We start from the raw sequence: 20,696 nt of genomic DNA on the forward strand, positions 1-20,696 counted from the left end.
TATACTGAAAACCACTGTCCTTTCTTTATGAGGCTGGAAAGTGTCATAGACGAAGGCCTGTCACAATCAATATTAAATTGTCTGTTCACTCAAGCCTGGAGTACATTCTGAGGTTATGTTGCATATCACCAGCCCATGACCAAGGACAGCCAAGCTCAACCCTCCCTGGCCCCCTACCAGACCCAGAAGATTCACAGTTTTGCAATTTGAATGGCCCAAGGCCTTCGGGCCATTGTATAGACTGAGTTTCCAACCCTGAATTCCTCCTTTTGACTCTGGTGCTATATTGGGAAAGTTATCTTCTAGACAAGCAAATAAAAAGAAGGCCCCTTGACTCCTAAGGGTCATTTCCAAATGCATGTGCAGTGCTCCAAGAGCAAAGGAAAACAGCTGTGGAATCCAGCTGCTGCTCTGAGTAGTAAGAGGGAAACCGCCAGGCTTGTGTGGGCTCCCTTTGGTAGCCACGTATCTCAAGTGGCTTTTGTTTTTTGAATGATAAGATAGTGTATGTGCTTCTCATTTTTTAAAATTCCATGTCATCCGCTGCACCAGCAGAAGCCCTGGCAGTCTAAACTCTAAAGGACAGCTCAGTGCGCCCAGAAGTTGAGCCAGTGTTAGGAACATTGCCATAGGATCTTTGTGGGTTTCTCATAAATATTGGAGTGCACAGATGATGCTGAAAAAAAGAAAAACAGATAATCCAAACTACCCACGATAGAACAACAACAAAAAGTCTTTTAAGATTCCAGAAAAAAACCTTCATAGTTAGATTTTATTTTTTCAAAGAAATATGAAAGAAAATGTCTTCTTCATTTCTTAGAACAGAAATGATTGCATGCAAGGTATAGAAGAAACTGAAAACATGTTTTGCTTAGTGAGTATGCCAACTGTTGACAAGAAAGGAAGGAAGGAAAGGAAAGGAAAGGAAAGGAAAGGAAAGGAAAGGAAAGGAAAGGAGAAGGAAGTGAGAGCAAGCAAGAAAGAGAGAAAGAAAGAAGAGAGAAAGAAGAAGAAAGAAGAAAAGAAAGAAAGAAGAAGGAAAGACAGGAATGAAGGAAGGAAGGAAGGAAAGAAAGAAAGAAAGAAAGAAAGAAAGAAAGAAAGAAAGAAAGAAAGAAAGAAAGAAAGAAAGAAAAGAAAGAGGAAGGAAGGAAGGAGAAAGAGGAAGGAAGGAAGGAGAAAGAAGGAAAGAAAGAAAGAGAGAAAAGAAGGAGAGAAAGGGAGGGAGAGAGGGAGGGAGGAAGGAAGGAAGGAAGGAAGGCAGGGAGAGAGGAAGGAAGGAGAAAGAAAGAAAGAAAGGAAAGAGAAAGAAAGGAAGAAAGAAAAAGAAGAAAGAGGAAGGAAGGAAGAAGAAAGAAGGAAAGAAAGAAAGAGAAAAAGAAAGGAAAGAGAGAAAGAGGGAGGGAGAGAGGAAGGGAGGGAGGAAGGAAGGAAGGAAGAAGGAAGAAAGGAAAGAAAAGGGAAGGAGGGAAAAGGAAAAAAGGTAGGGAGGCAGGGAAGAAAGAAGAAAAGGAGAGAAAAAATTAGGCAGGAAGAAAGGGAGGAGGAAAGGAGGGAGAGAGGGAAGAAGTGGAGCTACCTTCTCCATTAGGTAGAAGAGGCACAATATTTAGGAACTGTGATACTTTTAGGGGTCCACATCAATGTCATAACTTTATTTTTATTTAAAATCAGAAGAAAAAAGTGAATATAACAACAAATATATACTATTGAATTCTGCGTGTATCATATTTATTCATATACCAATGCAGTCATAAAATGTAGTTTTTAAATTTATTTAATGGAGAAAGTGGCCCATAAAAGTGTCCAGGGCCTACAAAAGTAGTAACAGTCTCAGGAAGGAGGAAAGGGGAGGGGAGAAGATAGGAGGGAAGTGAGGGCAACAAAAGAAGAAAAGCTGGAAGGGAAATATGGTAAGATTGTGAGATTTTGTGCTTGGTAATAATGGTTGCTGAGGATTCTTCCAGTGGTAGCTTCTAGATGATTATCTGGTTAAAGAACCTGGTTTGGAGACTTGGATACCATTACTGAAAGTTGTATTTTAACTTTCTGGTGATCATTAATGCACTGGGGAAATAGTAACAAAAGCAATAAGTTACTTTAATTCGTCCCATGTTTCCTAGTCTGTATTGTAGCGCAGTTGTGGCCTTAGATTACCTGAACCCTTTAAGTCATATTTATGATCTTTAAACTTTAGTGAAGCTGAGGACAAAGGAAAATCTTCACCCTCAGAGGAATAGACTTCATTTTTTCTAATATTGTAAATTACTGGGTCAATGCTTATTTTCCTGAGTAAGGGACGGTTGTAAGTTAAGGAACTTATAAAAGCTCTGGCCTTCCTGGGCATCTCTCATCCTTTGACACTTTTTAAATTTTCATTTTCAAAATCCTTAGTCCAAGTAGTCACCGCCAAGCCTGGCCTCCCCTCTTCCACTTGCAGAGGAGGCCCCATGAATTCTGTGGAAAACTGTTTCTCTGGGGACCATCTAGACCTTTACAGACTGAATGCAGCAAAGAAGAATTTACTATAAGAATGTGTCCTTGTGAGTTGGACCAGAGTACAAAATATTACCATGAAACTCAGCTGAACTATTTGATTCACTGGGCAATATTTAGGTAAGTTGCTCTGTGCCTCAGCTTCCCCATTTGAAAATGTGCCAAACAACACCTTCTATGCAAAATTATTATCAGGATTAAAATTAAATTATGTGTATGAAGCATTTAGCACATGCTTGACAAGTTTTGGGTGCCAATTAAGTGGTGACTATTATCTTTACTATCATTGATTTTCATTTTTTCTCAATTATTAAAGAGATGATACCTATTGTACATAAATTAAAGGTATTGAAAAGTGTAAAGAATCAAATAGAAAATCACCCATAATCACTTCACCTAGAAGCAACTAATTTGACATTTTGGGATATCCCTATTCCACTCACATGTTTGACAGCATTTTAGATACAAACTATTGAAACTAATAGGAGGGTGCCATACAAAAATCAATTGTGTTCTTATTTATCTGACATCACATAATTACAAAGTGTATTTATTAAATGTGGTGTGATTTATAATGGCAACCCAAATAATAAATATGTAGAAAAAAAACTAAAAAAAATGTACACTTTTTGTGGAAAAAAAATAGGAAATGTTACCTTACGTCATAAAAAAAATTCAGTATCTGAAGATATAGATCATAGTTATGGGTGATCAGATTACAAACCGACAGTTCTTCCCAAATGAATCTATATTTAAATTCAAAGTAATTCCTATAAAATCCCAACAAGGAGCTTCAGAAGATAATACTAAAATTTCATATGAGAGATAAAAGAGGCAGTAATAAAGAAAATTTTGAGTAAGTAGAAAAAACCAAGGGACTTACCAGGTATCAAGGTTTATTAGAAATCCATAGCAATTGTGACATCATTATAAGGTGAAAATACAGACCAACGGGATTGAATAGGAAACTCCAAAACAGATCCAACCATTTACAGAAGTGTAATGTAGAATATAATGGCCATAGAAATCAGCAAAGGGAAAGTGAACTACATAATCAATAGTCCTGGCACAGCTGGTTTTCCAAAAGAAGATAAATAGAATCAATCACTTTCTCACTCCATGCACAAAGAATTATTCCAAATGGATTAAAACCTAAATGTGAAAAGCAGACCTAAAAATTTAGTGGAATATATAGAAGAGTATTATCTTTATGCCTTGTAATAGTAGATTTCTCAACCATTGCTCAAATGTATTATTATTTCTTTAAAGAAAATTAATGATAACTTTGCATTTGTTAAAACTTGAAAATTCTATACAACAAAATACTTTAAAACAAAGCCAAAAGGCCTCAGAGAAGATATTAGCAACACACTCTCTATGAAAGGGATGGTATGCAGAATATCTTACAATTAATTAAGAAACGCATAGAAGGCAATAATAAAATGAACAAAATTTATGAATGTACAAGTATTAGAACAGAAAACCCAAAAGACCAATGAGTGAGTGAAAAGATGACCAGTCTCACTAATGATAAAGAAAATAAACACTAAGATACCATTCCACACACATAAGATAGTTTAGAATTGAAAAGTCTAACAATACCAAGTGTTGACAAGAATGCAGAACAAAGCAAATTCTCATACTTTCTTGTTGGGTGTGTAAATTTTTATAATCATTTGGGAGAGTAGTTTTGCAAAATCTAGCAAAATTGAAGATAGGCATAACTGAGACCCAGCAATTTTACTCCTAGGAATATGCCCTGGAGAAGGCTTTGTACATGTGTATGATGTGCGGGTACTGGAATGTGTAGTGCTATAACCTAGGATGTTCATAATAGCCACAAGTGGAAAGCCCTGCAGATGTCCATCAATAGGAGAATAGATAAATGAATTGCATATTTATGCAGTGAAATACTCCTCAGCAAATAAAATAAATCAACTAGAAATACATACCTATCAAAATGAATTGATCTGCCAAACAAAATATTACACAGAAAAAGAAAACTGCAGTAAGTTGTTGGTTACATAAAATTTCAAATATAAAAACAATACTCTTATGCTGTTTATGGGTATTTCTATATTGAGTACAAGTATGAAATTATGACTTAGATTAATAATCAGCAAATTCAGGGTAGTTGCTTCTGAGAAGAGACTGAGAAAAATGGAATGAGGGAAATTCAGTGGATTTCAACTGTCTATAATAATGCATCATTTAGGAAAAAAATGAATGTGAATATGGCAGAGTAAAACATTTTAACAAAGTTGAGTGATGAATGCGCTGGCTAAGTTACATCATTCTCTGCATTTTCTCTATACTTTAAAGATTTCATAATATGACAAATATTTTTAAAGATTAGACAAATGCCTGTTGCAATTGCAGTTAAAGGAATAAAACCCAGTTGTTCACAAATATGCCAAATGAAAAGCACATTGGTAAAATAAATAAATAAATAAATAAATAAATAAATAAATAAATAAATGTCTGGGAGAGGAGTAACTTCCCAGGGAGGGAACTGCTAAATGGAACAGTTGAGTTTTTCTTCTTGACTGGCTGATATCCTCTGGAGTTTTCTCGTATTAAGTGTCAAGCCATTTGTACTAGGTACCATGATGTGGAGAAACCTGGAGCCACAGGCATCCATGCACTCTGAATTTCACCCAACACCACCACAACCAAACACAAAACAAAAACATTTGAACCATGACCAGCAAAACCAACGTGCACCAGGTAAGAGATAAAAATGCAAAATGTACCATGGTGTGACCCATGCTTGCTCAGTGAGATGTGGCTCTGAACTTCCCTGAAGTCAAAACAAAGAGGCAAGCATGGCCAATCCCAAGATTTGCAACATCCAACAGGCAAAATCAAAGGGCTTTTCAGGAGAAGTACAAACATTTCAGGAGATTAGAGCCCCAAAGAAAATTCTCCCTTGTTATGATAAGGATAAATACAAAATGAGAAACAAAGCCATCTACCCAACAAACAGCCTAGACACTGAGCACTGAATCTGCTCCAACCATCCACACAACTTACTGTCTACACTGCATTATCATGACCTTCCTATTCCGTTGTCTTCATTAATGACTTCACTACTCAGGGGGACTTTTGTCCAGGCATTGATTGTTCATTACAGGAACTTCCCCAAAGACCTAGCTACTCTTCCCTGGAAAGCATCAACAGACAACTGGGGCCCTAAGAGGCTTTGAATCTTTATTGTTTCCCCAATGCTTTTGGTAGAAAGGGGATACAGAATGGGTGCTGATATCTGTTACTAGGTAATAAGCATCTTCCACAATTTTAAATTGTATTACTAACATCAATAATTGGTATTCAGTGGGTCCTAAAGATTTTGCATTTATTATCTCATTTAATCATTAAAACATCTCTAAATGCATGGTACTGATATTTTTCCCATTTTACAGATAGGAAAACCAAAGCTCAGACACAGAGATTAAGCAACTGGTCCAGTGTCAGGCAGTAACTATCAGAATCAGGACTTGAATTGGATCTGTGTGCCTTCAGTGTCTGAGTCCTATAACCAGTATGCTTTACTGTTCCTATCGGAAAAATTCGAGTCTATACCACCAACAACTGGTTGATTTTAGACTCCATAAAAGGAAGAGGCATGGCCATTTCTCTATCTTGAAAATTAGTTCCATGAGATAGCTATTCTGAATCTGACCCTGTCATTCTCTGGGGTTTGTGACTAGCCAATACGTGACTAGCCAATACCCCTCTTTAACATAGCCCCTTCTCTCCCACTCCATCCCAAGAAGAAAGCATGGCCTTTGTGATCCAAGCTCCTGGAGACCCCTCTGTGAAAGCAGTGCGGGCTCCACAGACCCAGCCTAGGGACCATTTGGCAGGCTGAGCCATGTGGTCGTGGGCCAAGGTTCACACAGGAGTGCAGAGTGATTTGCAATCAGTTGGGAGTGATTACACATTGTTTCTCATCGATAGGCAGGAGGGAGCCCTGACGGGATAATGAGATGCAGCTGATGGAAAATCACAGCTGACTGTCGCCAGTGAGCGAGCTTGCACAGCCCTGCAGTGCTGCAATCGAGTCCTCCCCACTGCAAAGGCCAGGAGAAAAATCTGTGGAATTTTAATACTAAGCTACCCCACAGTGCCAAGGGAAATTGACTGGAGGGTCCATCAGTTGAGTAGCAGATAATTGGGTAAGAACAGGATACAGGCGATTCCTCTGGACAAACCACAAACCCCGCCAGGACGGGGCTCCAAATAGCTTTCCTAAAAAGAGAGAGCAGCCGTGCATAGGCAGCCCCTGGGAAACGGCTAAAATGCAGGGTACTAAAGCATGGGGCCCCTTTGTCTTGCCTGGCCCCAGCAAAACAAAGTGAATTTCTTTGCCTCCGTGCGTTACCTGCACAGGGTCAGAAACTGCCACGGAGTGTTTTTCTCACTGTGCTCAATGAGAGAATCTGTTTAAGCTATGTTTCCATGGATCAGTACGCTAAGGGCCAACTTGAGCCCTGTTTACCCTTCTGTAGTCAAGGAAAGACAGCTGTTTGCTTAAATTGAGGTCTCCTTCTTCCATGACAGTCATTACTGCCTCCCCAGTTAGAGGTAATAAGCTTGAATTTCCCAAGCAGATGTGAGTTGCTCAAGTCTTGACTATTCTTGTAAAGGCCATCCAGAACCCAGAGTGATGTTCCCGAAGAAGGTACTAAAGACTAAGTCTTCATACTTGATTACCATTCCCGATGGAGGTGCAAAGAGGTCCCTAATAAATAAACTTGCTGAGTGCGCAACTCTGGCCCAGACCTTTAACCCTGTTTCCTCACATAGCATTTCTATCTCCTACATTTAGGCTGTGTTGCCACTGAACAACTCACTGGACTCATTCATAAGAAAGGAGGTGGAATTTGGCCAATCAGTGCTTGGCTAGTGAGCACCTAAATAAACAAATAGTGCAGCAAGTTGACTGAGTCAAACCATTGGTTAACCGATTCAGTTTTGTTTTGTTAACAACTTACAATATTCCTTTTTTAAATTAAAGACTTTTTTATTTTGAGAAAACTGTAGATTCACAAACAGTTGTAAGAAATAATGCAAAGAGTTTCCTTTTAGAGTTTACCTCATTTTCCCCAATGGTAACATCTTGCAAAATTATAAGGTGAAATCACAACAGGATATAGACATTGATACAATTCATTGATTCCCAGGTATCCCTTGTTTTGCTCATTTGTTTTATGCAACCTATCTTACAGGTAGGTTCCAGCATCCAGCAGCATGGTCAAGGTAGAGGAGTTCCATCACCACAAGAATGCCTTGGGTGGCTTTTTGTAACCCTCCTCCCTGACCCATCCCTAACCCCTGCCAACCATTAATCTGTTTTCTATTTCTACAATTTTCTTACTTTAAGAAATCTACATCAATGGAATTGTAGAATATGTATTATTTCAGAATTGACTGCTTTTTCACTTAGCATCATTATCTGGATTCATCCAAGTCGTTGCGTGTATCCATAGCTCATACCTTTTTATTGCTGAGTAGTACTCCATACTATGGACGTACCACAGTTTGTTTAACCATTCACTTGCTGAATGACATCTGGGTTACTTCTGGTTTGGGGCTATTTTGAATAAAGTTGTTTTGAATATTCATGTGTTAGGTTTTTGTGTAAACATACATTTTCATTTTTCTGGTATAAATATCCCAGAGAATAATGGCAGGGTTATATGACAATTGCATAGTAAGTTGTATAAGAAATTCCCAAACTGCTTTTCAGAATGGCATGGTCATGTTACATTCCCACCAGAAATGTATCAGTGATCCAGTTTCTCTTCGTGCTCACTAGCTTTTGGTGTTGTCCCTATATTTTATCTTAGCCATTCTGATGGATGTGTAATGATATTTCACTGTGGTTTTAATTTGTACTTACCCAAGGGCTATTGATGATTAACATCTTTTCACATGTTTATTTGCCATCCATACACCCTCTTCAGTGAAATGTTTATTCATATATTTTGTGAATTTTCAAATTGGATAGCTTGGCTTTTTTTTTTTTTCTACTGCTGACCCATCCCACTTTTCCATTTATTGCTAGTGACAGAAACTAAAAAACTTGGCTTCAGCCTGCTAAAAGCTGAAAACGAAACAAAATAGAACAACAACAAAATAAGGCATGTTGGACAAGTTTCCATGAGTTTACATATGTCCTCTCACTTAATGATCACAATCCTATGAGTTAATTTCTGTTTTCTTTCTTATGTTACTGTAAGGAAAAAAGCTTGGAGAAACTGTGTGCCCAGGGCCACAGAACAAGAAAGTTGCAGAGATGGAAACCCAGGTATCCTGACACCATAATTTGTCCTCCAAATGCCTGTATTATACTGTCTACCTGTGTATTGTTTGATTTATTTGACAACATGAAGTCATGTCTTTTGTAATCACACACACAAAAATATTGCTGAAAGTAACTTAATTTTGATCTTTAAAGGAAGAGATATGTCCTCTCTTTGACCAGCTTAGCTGCAATGTCAGTTTACCAGTTGTGGAGTTGAGCCTGTGGTCCATATACAGCCTATGGGAACGCTCCCTTTAGGACCTTTTGCCCATAAACAAACTTCTAAAACTTCTTGAATATTCTAATGATTTACAGTGTCTAAAAACAAATCTTTTTTTTTAAGAATACAATTTTTTTTTCCTTAAAATGTGTTTGGCTGCTTTCGAATAGCTCCTGAGAATTAAGTGGTCTCTACAATGTCTCCTCTGTATTCCAAATAAACAAGTCAAAGCCCGAAAGCCCTGTGGTGGAACATGACCCAAACACACAAGTCGTTACGGCCTAAAGTCACCTCGCCAGAATATACCGAAAGACAAACAGAGAGCATTCTTTAAATATTTCCAGTTCGAAAAAAAAAACAAAAAACCTTATTTCTTTTTTTAAACTAACAAGCCACTAGAAAGAAAATAGTAAATAAATGAAAAAGTAAATAGTAAATAAAATGTACATTAATTAAAATAAGTAAGTATTTGCTTGACAAAAAAAACGTCTCCAGTAACCCCAAATCCTGCAAAGGAAAGAAGTGGGGAGTTGGGACTTGGCATAAATACTCCAGAGCTCTCCCTCAGTCTCTTTATTTCATACTTTTCTGATCCACTGACATCTCCCCACATACTCAAACCTCTACAAAAAAATAAACACTAAAAATTTTTTTTAAAAAAAAGTATGATTATTTTTCTAAGGGCTGTTCATTCTACCATGGAAATATTTCTTCCATTACTAACATCCTTTCTATTCTGATGACCACTAACTTAGTTGGGCTCATGTCACTTGTTTTCTTCTGGATTCTTGTAACAATCTTCTCCCAACTCCAGTTTCTTTCTTCTTCAACCCATCTTACCCAGACTGCCATATTAACTGTCACAAAACACAGCTCAAAGACCTTCAGTGGCTCCCCACCACCTGCTGATGCAAGTACAAACTCTGCAATTTGGAATTCAAGGCTATTGAAAGAATTATTTCAATCTAACTTTCCCTACTTTTTCTCCCACCTTCATTCTGTCCAACCTAGGGGAAGAACCAATTCCAAGCTGGCCTTGCCACCTCTGTGCGTTTCTTCAAGCTGAGCCTTTAGCCTGGGCTGTCCTCAGGGGACATGTGGCCATTCATTGCCTCCTTCAAAGCCGTCAGAGACCCTCCTCCATAGGATTTTCCTTTTCTCCTACAAGTCAAGACCTGGAACATCAGCTAATGGTAATCCTCAGTTTAGCATAGCTGCCCGCAAAGGTAAGCACTCTGAAGGCACTCTTAATCTAATCTTAACAATGATGTGAGTTAGGCAGTCATCTGCTGGTAAATGTTTAACAACTGGTTCTTGGGGGAAGGGAGGGAGATAGTACATGCATATATTTGCATACATACATTTATTGTAACTGTGGTTGATATAAAGGACACAAAGCCCACTTAAATATTCAATACTCCTTTTTGTAAATTCCATATAGCCCCTCGATTCTTAAAGAATATTTTGTTGTTTTTTGGTCAAATAATTATATCTATAGCCAAACTGTGGTTGTGAAGGACAGGTGAGGATAATTCCAACATAAATATTTGTTGATATTTTGCTTTCATTAGTGAGTAAGGTGAAAGTGAAAATGTGAAATGCTGGAACTTCACTTACTTATTAATGACATGAGTGAATTCTTTGCTAGCTTAGATAATAGCGATTAAATGCTAAAATAATATTTGCTCAAGTTGTTATTTGCAGACACTGCACAATTTTATGGTTAATATGCATCATTAACATCATTTCTAACACATGCTTAAGTCTAGAGAATTAAAATAACAATAAATTAAGCCCTGATTTGCCTATTTCCATGGTGTAAATATTTCCATCACCACTGATTTCAAGCTGCTGACTTGATGTCACTGAACATGGAGGCAAGAAAAGATGCACAGCTGCTCCCTGTTACACAATATTTCTACTATACAGATAAAATAGATGTAAATAAACCAAATAATATAGGTACATGTAAAATAATTAGAAAGTTTTGAGTCTTGAGGATTTATTACCTTTGTTTTAATGTGATTGATTTGATGATAAATTTGTATAATTTAGTCCTTAATTATGACTGTGCTTAATAATTGACCCGAACATTTTCTGAAAATTTAATAATCAGCTCTGACATTCCAGTACAAGCCAACCCCAGCATCTCGCTGGAATAAGAGATTATTAATGCCCTTTTTACTGATGAGGAAACAGTTCTCTAGTCCAAATGTAAATGTGTCGATTGAGTAAATAAATCTATATAAATGAAAATTATTTCACCAGTACTCCACCAACCTGAGATCCTGGTCATATTTATCTTCTTCATCTCTGTATCATTGGGCCCAGCACTGCAACTGGCTTGGGGCAGAGCTCAATCGATTCTTGTCAACTTTGCCCTTCCCTCCCTATTCAGCCGTTTATAAAGAAGGCTGACCTACAAACTTATTTTGGTGAGAGCATAGGAAAGATCTATTCTTGAGCAGTGAAACACAACTAGCTTCCTCCACTCCATACCGCAGATCTGACCTAGCTCTGTGACCTCAGCCTGCCACTGCACTCTAAGGCTCAAAATGGAAACCACGTGATACAAACAGAATAAGAAAATAATTACAAAAGGCCTTTTGTAAACTGTAGAGCGCTGCATTCTAGGGATTTGTTCTTTTAAAAGAAGAGAACCCATGGTAGAGGTGGGAAGAAATATTTTCTCACTTCTCTATAGGTATCCATATCTCTTACTAAAAAATATATTGACTCTGGAGAAGATGGGAGAAGCCCTCCCACTAGAAGCAACTATAATAGTAGACAAAAAATATATGAAATAATTATCCCCAAGCACTGTTACAAGAAGCAGTGCAGGATTCCATTGGCTTTCCACCTGGACACACTTTTTTATAATGTAAACTAGGGAGAAGGATCTAGAACAGCACAATCCAGCTCAGTTGGGGAGACTGAGATGACAGTTTGGGGTCATGATGTTGTTTTTGTAACATGACGTTACAAAATTATGTATAAATTAGATATATATTCTGGATTCAAGATAGACCAATGTATTTTAACGTGACATAGTATGAAAAGTTTATTGATATGGTTTCACATTCTGCATTGCAACTAATCTCACAAATTTTTTGATGATATAGTTGCTTTTCATAAAAACATATTTTTATGTGAAATGGGGTTTATCATTGCCATTTTAAATCACTTAATAAACATTTACAATTTTTACTTTTAATTTATAATATTTTAAATATAGATAAATATTATGCACTTGAAGGGCCACAAGACAAAAGTATTTGACAAGGGCTTCCCTAGAGTCAAGGTTATTCTAGACCCCTAACGGAGTTTAAAAGAAGGGTTGAAAGTATTGTACTGATCTGAAAGTAAGTTAACTGCCCAATAAGACAAAATTCAACACTTTATTAAGATTTTGTTAAGAATGACTAGGAAATTTAGACACTCAAAATTTAGTATCCATACAATCCAATATCCAACCAAAAATTACTAGACATTTGAAGAACCAGAAATATGTGGTCCATATCTAGGAGAATATTCAGTCCATGGAAACAGACTCCAACAAAATGACAGAGATAATAAAATTAGCAAAAGAAGAATTTAAGAGTCACTATAAATATGTTTGTATTCAGGATTCCCCAGAGAAACAGAACCAACAGCATAGAGATTTATCATGATGGATTGGCTCACATGATTAGGAAGGCTGAGAAGCCCCACAATCTGCCATCTGCAAGCTGCAGCCCCGTGAAAGCCTGATGGTCTAGTTTCAGTCCAAACTTGAAGGCCTGAGAACCAGGGGAACCAACAGTGTAAGTCCCAGCCAGAGTCCAAAGGCTGAAGAACCAGGCGCTTCAGTGTCTAAGGGCAGGAGAAGATGGATGTCCCAGCTCAGAAATAAAGAGCAAATTCACCCTTCCTCTGACTTTCTATTCAGGCTCTCAACAGACTGAGCGATGCCCAACTGTATTATGATGTCAATCTTCTTTATTCAGTTGACTGATTCAAATGCTAATATCTTTCAGAAATACACTGACAGACACGTACAAAAATGTTTTACCAGTCAACTGGGCATTCTTCGGCCGAGTCAAATTGACATGGCCATGCGTGGTGGCTCATGCCTGTAATCCCAGCACTTTGGGTGACTGAGGCAGGCAGATCACTTGAGGCCAGGAGTTCAAGACCAGCCTGGCCAGCATGGTGAAACCCCATCTCTAATGAAAATACAAAAAAATTAGCCAGGTGTGGTGGCATGTGCCTGTCATCCCAGCTACTCAGGAGTCTGAGGCAGGAGAATCGCTTGAACCTGGGAAAAGGAGGATGCAGTGAGCTGAGATCATACCTCTGCACTCTAGCCTGTGCAACAGAGACTCCATCTCAAAAAAAAAAAATTGACACATAGCGTTACCAATCACAATGTTCACGAGTATAAAGGGAAAGAATAATGTAGAGGAAACATAAAGAATCTCAAGAAAGAAATAGGCCGGGCGCCATGACTCACACCTGTAATCCTAGCACTTTGGGAGACTGAGGTGGGTGAATTGCTTGAGCCCAGGAGTTCAACACCAACCTGGGCAACAGATGAAACCTCATCTCTACAAAAAAATAAATTAGCCAGGCAAAGTGGTGTGCACCTGTGACCTGCAGTCCCAGCCACTTGGGAGGCTGAACCAGGATCATCTGAACCAGGAGGTTGAGTCTGTTGTGAGCCAAGATCATGACACTGCACTCCAGCCTGGGCAATAGAGTGAGATCTTGTCAAAAAGAAGAAGGAGAAGGAGAAAGAGAAGAAATAGAGGCTATAAGAAGAGAAACAAATAGAAATTCTAGAATTTGAAAATACAGTATCTAGAATTTGAAAGTACAGTATCTAAAAATCTAGAACGTGAAAATACAGTATCTAAATTTCCTAGTTATATTGCTAGATGGCTTAATAACAGACTAAACAGTGCAGGAAAAAATGATGAGAAACTTTAACACAGAACAATATAAACTGTCCAACACAAGGACAAGAGGAAACAAAGCTGAAAACAAAATGGAACAAATTTTCAGTGACTTGTGGCGTGGTATCATGCAGTCTAATATACATGTGACTAAAGCAGCAGCAGGAGAGAAGAGACAGGAACAGAAAATACATGGAGAAATAACGATGGAAGTTTTTCAAATTTTTTGAAGTTCACTAAACTGTAAGCAGGATAGCCAAAGACACACACACCGTAACCAAGACACGTCATAATCAAATTGCTAAAACCCATGATACAAAGAAAATTTTAAAAGCACCAGAAGAGGAAGAGTTAAACAACGAAAATACACATTATATAAGAAAAACAATAAGGATATCCAAAGTCTTTGTAAAGAAATGCAAACTAAAAGGTAAAATAATGATGTCATTAAAAGGCTGAAAGAAAAAAAAAAATTTCAACTTAGAATTCCATATTCAATTAAAATACTCATTAACAATTAAGGAAACGACAACAACACAAATTTCAGACAAATGCAAACTCAGATAATTTTTCATCAGGCCTGCACTCTGAGAATATTGATGAAAATGTTTCAGGCTGAAGGAAAGTGACATTAGATATAAACTCAGTTACGCATAAAGGAATGAAGAGTGTGATTCTATAGGTAGATATAAATAAAATACTTTTATTGTTTTTAATGTAATTTAAGGCTTAAAATTCATAACAGCATATTTCAGTATTATCATAGGTTTAGAAGTGAAACATGTGGCAATAATAACAAATAGCCGAAGGGGATAACGGAAATAAACCGTGCTAAAGTTCTTACATTTACATCAAGTTTTTTAATAGTATTTGAAGGTATACAATGATAAATTAGACATGTGTACTGTAAATGTAAGAACAGGAACCTCAATAAATAAATATATATATGCACACACACACATATATATATGTCTACATACATACACATGGAAATTAATAAATAAAACACTGAGATGTAGGTAATAAACCAATACAGAATAAAAGGTAGAATACTAAAAAAAAAAAAAATCTGAAAAAAGTACTCATTTTATCCAAAGAAGGACAAAAAAGAGAAGGAAAGAAACAAATAGAAACAAATATCAAGGTGGTAGGCTTAAACCGAAGCATACCAATTTTACATAGAATGTAAATGGGTTCAGCACTCCAAATGAAAAACAGAATTTAACAGACTAGATGGAAAAGAAAGACACAACTATATGTTTTTTCACTAAAGATACATTTTATATATAACAACATAAACAAGTTAAATATAAAATAATAAAAATAATACAGCTACAAATCGTAAGAAAGCTGTAGCGCCTATACTGATGTGAGACTAAGTAGATGTTAGGACAAGAAATTTTTCCAAACATGAAGAAAGATATTTTATGTTAATCAATAGGTCAGTTTACTAAGAAGACATAACAATCCTAAATCTGTGTGCTCCTAATGACAGAGTTTCAAAATACTTGAAGCAAAAATGACAGCACTTATTGTGAAATGGATAAATTCACGATTAGAGATGAAGACTAATAAAGGCACGTAGGCAGAAAAATCAGTCTAGCCTATCAGTGAAATCGACTTCACATTTATAGAACACTGTATCCAACAACTTCAAAATATGCATTATATTCAAGTAGGCATGAAATAGTTCTAATAGTAGGTATGTGTGTTGGGGCACAAAAAAAGTCTCAATGAATTTTTTTAAATTAAAATCTTACAGGGTATTTCTCTGGCCACAAAGAATTAAACTAGAAGTCAATTACCAAAAACTCTGGAAAATCCACAAATATTTTGAAATCAAACAACACTCTTCAAAATAATGCATAGGTCAAAAAGGAAACATAAGGGACATCAGAAAATAATTGGAACTGAACAAAAAGATAAACAAAGAGATCATAACCCATCAAAATTTGTGGGATGCAGCTAAAGCGGTTTTGTTTGTTTGTTTGTTTGTTTGTTTTTGAGATGGAGTCTCCCTCTGTCGTCCATGGTGCTGTGAAAAATAATATCTCATTTGGTTTTATGGCAGCATAGTATAGGAGGAAATTTATAGCTTTAAGTATTTATAATAATATAAAAGAAAGATTTCAAAGTGTGGACCTAAATTTCCACTATAAGAAACTAGAAAAATAATAGCAAATTATATCTAAAGTATTCAGAAAAAAGGCAATAATAGAAAGAGTGGAAATAAATGAAAAAGAAAATGGATAAACAATAGAGAAAAATCAAGGAAACAAAAGATTGGTTCCTTGAAAATATTAATATAATTCATAAACCCCTAATTACACTAGTCAAGAAAGAAAGAGGAATCACTTACTAGCAATATGAAGAATGAAAACACTATAAACACTACCAACATTAAAAAGATAACAAAGGTATATTGTAAAGAGTTTTTTACCAATATCAAGACCTATTTCTTAAAATACACAAATTATTAAAACTGATAGAAGAAACAGAAGTTTCAAATATTCCACATCTATTAAAGAGTTTTAATTCATAAACACCTATCACAAAAGAAAATTCAGTTTCAAAGCTTCTCTGTTAAATTTTATTAGACCTGCAAGGAAGAAATAATGCTGCTCCTACATAAATGCTTTCAGAAAACAGGAAGAAGAAACTATTTTTATGTCATTTTATGAGGACAACATAACCCTGATAGCAAAACCAGATGAAGACATTAACAAAAAAAAAAAAAAAAAAAAATCCTCATTAACACAGGTCGAAAAACCTTTAACAGCACACCAGGAAATAGAACTTGACAATATTTTGGCGACAAAGAGGATAATATATTATGATCAAGTTTGATTTGTTTTAAGAATGTAAGGTAGGTTTAATACTTGCAAATACAATACACCATACTAACAGAATATAAGAGAAAAAGTATATAGTTATCCCAGTGAATGAACACTTTGACAATGTGTGAAACCTGCTCATGATAGAAATTCTTAGCATAGTAGGAGTTGAAGGAAATGTTCTCGATCTAATAAAAGGAATCTATGGAAAACACTGTAGTTAACATTGTGCTTAAGATAAAAGACTAAGCACTTTTTCCCCAAGATCAGGAATAAGGTAAAGATGTCTTTCCTCATAAATTTTATTCAACATTTTACTGCAGGTCCTAGACAGTGCAATAAGACAAGAAAAATAAAAGCCAAATATATTAGGAAGGAAGAAGTAGAACTACCTTTATTAGCTGATGACATCATCATGTATGTAGAAAATTGTAAAGAATGTAACAAAGTGCTACCAGAGTGCATAAATAAATTTATTGAGGTCACAGGATACAGTCAATATATAAAAGTAAATTGTATTTCCATATGTTTACAGAAATCAAGCTTAATGTTTTTAAAATTTTTTCAATAACACACAAAAATATAAATAATACTACAAAATATAAAATACTTAGATATACATTTATTTAAATATGTACTAGGCTTCTATGCTAATAAACTACAAAACTTTTTGGAGAGAAGTAAAAATTTAAATAAATGAAGAGTAAATCATTTTTGGATTGTAAAAATATAGTTAGGATGCTAATGCTTTGAAAATTGTTTTCTAAATGCAGTTCAACATCAATCAAAATTCTAGCTGCCACTTTTGTAGAAATTGACAATTAGATTTTAAAATTTATGTGAAAATACAAAAGACTTTATTATTATTTATTTTTATTTTTTTGAGATGGAGTCTCACTCCATCACCCAGACTGGCTGGAGTGCAGTGGTGCCATCTTGGCTTACTGCAACCTCCGCCTCCTGGGTTCAAGCAATGCTCCTGCCTCAGCCTCTCGAATAGCTGGGATTACAGGCGCATACAAACATGTCTGGCTAATTTTTCTATTTTTAGTAGAGATGGGGTTTTACCATGTTAGCCAGGCTGGTCTCGAACTCCTGACCTCAAATAATCCACCCACCCCTACTCCCAAAATGCTGGGATTACAGGCATAAGCCACTGCGTCCAGTGGCAAAAGACTAAATAGCCAGAACAATTTTGAAAAGGAAGAGATTTAAAGTTAAAGAAATTCTATTACTCAATTTTATGACAGTAGAAAGCTGAACATAATCACAATAGTGTGTCATGTTAGTGTAACATTGGAAAAATATATCAATATAACAGAAAACAAAATTCAGAAATAGACCCAGACTTAAATGGTTAGTTGAGTTTTCAGGAAAGGACCAAAGCAATTTATTGGGGAAGGAATTTATCTATATACAAAATAGATGAAACGACTTATATCTCACATCATATACAAAAATTAATTTCAGATGGTCTATGGACCTCAATGTAAAAGATAAAACTAAAAATCTTCTATATTGAATCTCAGAGAATTTTTTCACAACATTAAAGTGATCAAAAATTTCTTAGGACACAAAAAGTACCAACCATAAAGGAAAAATAACATGGCAAAATGGACTTTTTAAAATTAAGCATATCTGCCTTTCAAAATACAACATTATAAAGTGCATATTAAGACATAAACATTGACAAAATAGTCAAAAGACTGAGGCAAGGCGTAGTAGCTCACGCCTGTAATCCTAGCACTTTGGGAGGCCTAGGCGGGTGGATCACCTGAGGTCAGGAGTTCGAGGCCAGCCTGGCCAACATGATGAAACTCCATCTCTACTAAAAATATGAAAATTAGCTGGGCATGATGGCAGGCCCCTGTAATCCCAGCTACTCGGGAGGCTGAGGTAGGAGAATTGCTTAACCCCAGGAAGTGGAGGTTGCAGTGAGCCGAGATTGTGCCACTGCACTCCAGCCTGGGCAACAGAATGAGACACTGTCTCAAAAAAAAAAAAGACTGATACTCAAAATATGAAAATGTATAAACAACCCTTAAACCTCAATATTTGAAAGATAAATGACTCAGTTTTTTTAATGAACAAGAAACTCAAACCGGAACTTAATTTTAAAAATACTCAAATGGTCAAAAGCACACGAAAAAGTGTTCAACATTAGTCATCAGGAAAATATAAATAAAACCATGAGATAATATCATGCACTGACTAGAATGGCTAAAACAAAAGAGACTGACAGCACCAGATGTTGCTGTGGACCTGAAAGGAGTGCAAAGTGGTAGGATCAGTGGGAAACCAGTCCAGCAATATCATAAAAGTAAACATACGCCTACACCAGGACCCAGCAATACCACTTTTAATGTGCACCCAAAAGAGATGAAAGCATATGTACATAAAAAGGCTTGTACAAGAATATTTATGGAAGCTTCACCAACAATAATAAATAACTATACAGAGTTCAGATGTCCATCAAAAGGAAATGAATAAACAATTAGTGACATATACATACAATGGAATACCATATAACAATAACATGTAACAAACTACGAAACGTGCCACAACATGAATCCACCTCAAAAACATAATACTGAATAGCAGAAGCCAGATATGAAGCAGTACTCTGTACGATCCCATTCAACTGAAGTTTTGAAATAGGCAAAACTAATCTCTGATGAAAAAAAATATATGACTTAAGTCTTTTTTCTTCTTACCACCAAGAATGCCAATGTAAAACCCTTAAATACGCATACGCACACACACACACATATACACGCCACAACCTTCTGATAGATGATACCAAATGTGACTTAGACTTCTCCTTCACTGAGATGCAGAAATTTGATTTTTCCCCTGCTAGTACAGAATCCTATGTACCCAAGAAAGCAAACTGTAAATCAATACTCACGAGTTAAAGGTGACATTTCAACAACTGTACATCCTGGAGCCTCTCAGGATCTCAGGATCATTTTGTTCCTGTCAAATATCTAACTTTTTAAATAATTTATGAGCATTGAACTCCACATCTTACAATTCCAGGATGAACTGTCTTCATTTTAGATGTGTATGTTGTCATTCAAAGAGCCAGTTATTTATTCATTAAATATTATTGGACATGTACTATGTGCCAGGCACTAACTATATTGAGCAGTGTGGATTTAATAGTGGAAAAGGTAGTCACAACCTAGACCTGAAGCTTATATGGGGAGGAAAAGAGAATAAACATCAACTTATGGGTTGTATCAATAGTTGTTCTTTTTTTTTTTTTTTTCCCCTGAGACAGGGTCTCACTTTGTCACCCAGGTTGGAGTACAGTGGCGTGATCTCTGCTCACCGCAACCTCTGCTTCCTGGGCTCGAGTGATTCTCCAGCCTCAGCCTCCCAAGTAGCTGAGACTACAGGTGCATGCCACCAACGCCCAGCTAAGTTTTGTAGAGACAGGGTTTTACCATGTTGCCCAGGCTGGTCTCGAACTCCTGAGCTCAAAGCCATTGGAACACCTCAGCCTTGCAAAGTGCTGGGATTACAGATGTGAGCCTGTGCCAGGCCTAATTTTTACATTTTAATTGTAATGATTGTTAAAAAAATAAAAATGAAAATAATTGGACAGCATAGGCTTCTTATGTGAACATTTACCAAGAAGACGTGATCTTGTCTTGGATGAATGGAGTCAGAATAGAGATCAAGGAGGGCTTCCAGGACGAAGAAGCTTTTGAGGTGGGCTTTGAATGGTGAATAAAGATATATCTGGAGGGTGCTAACATTTAAGATGCCGTGAGAAAACTCCTCATTGAGGAAAGCAAAGATACAGAGTGAGTCTGATGAAACTAGCAAGGTCTGTAATAAGCAGGGCTCTGTTAGGAATTTTGGCTTGATCAATAAATAAAATCAGTGGGGAAGCT

General features: G+C 36.4%; 1 long non-coding RNA gene across 3 annotated transcripts in view; it reads left to right on the forward strand.

Annotated features, from left to right (window-relative positions):
• The window catches only part of LOC103880567, a 95,194-nt gene that overhangs the window by 69,756 nt on the left and 4,742 nt on the right, over positions 1-20,696 (forward strand). The window contains exons 6-7 of one of the 3 annotated variants that reach the window (XR_004179721.1): positions 10,038-10,252; positions 20,078-20,109. This is a non-coding gene — a long non-coding RNA (uncharacterized LOC103880567). Of the gene's footprint in view, positions 1-2,440; positions 8,120-10,037; positions 10,253-20,077; positions 20,110-20,696 lie in introns of those variants that run through there. The other 2 variants (XR_004179723.1, XR_641672.4) reach the window with 2 other exon arrangements.

This window comes from Papio anubis, chromosome 18 (assembly GCF_008728515.1).
Source record: "Papio anubis isolate 15944 chromosome 18, Panubis1.0, whole genome shotgun sequence".
In the NCBI taxonomy this organism is placed as follows: Eukaryota; Metazoa; Chordata; class Mammalia; order Primates; family Cercopithecidae; genus Papio; species Papio anubis.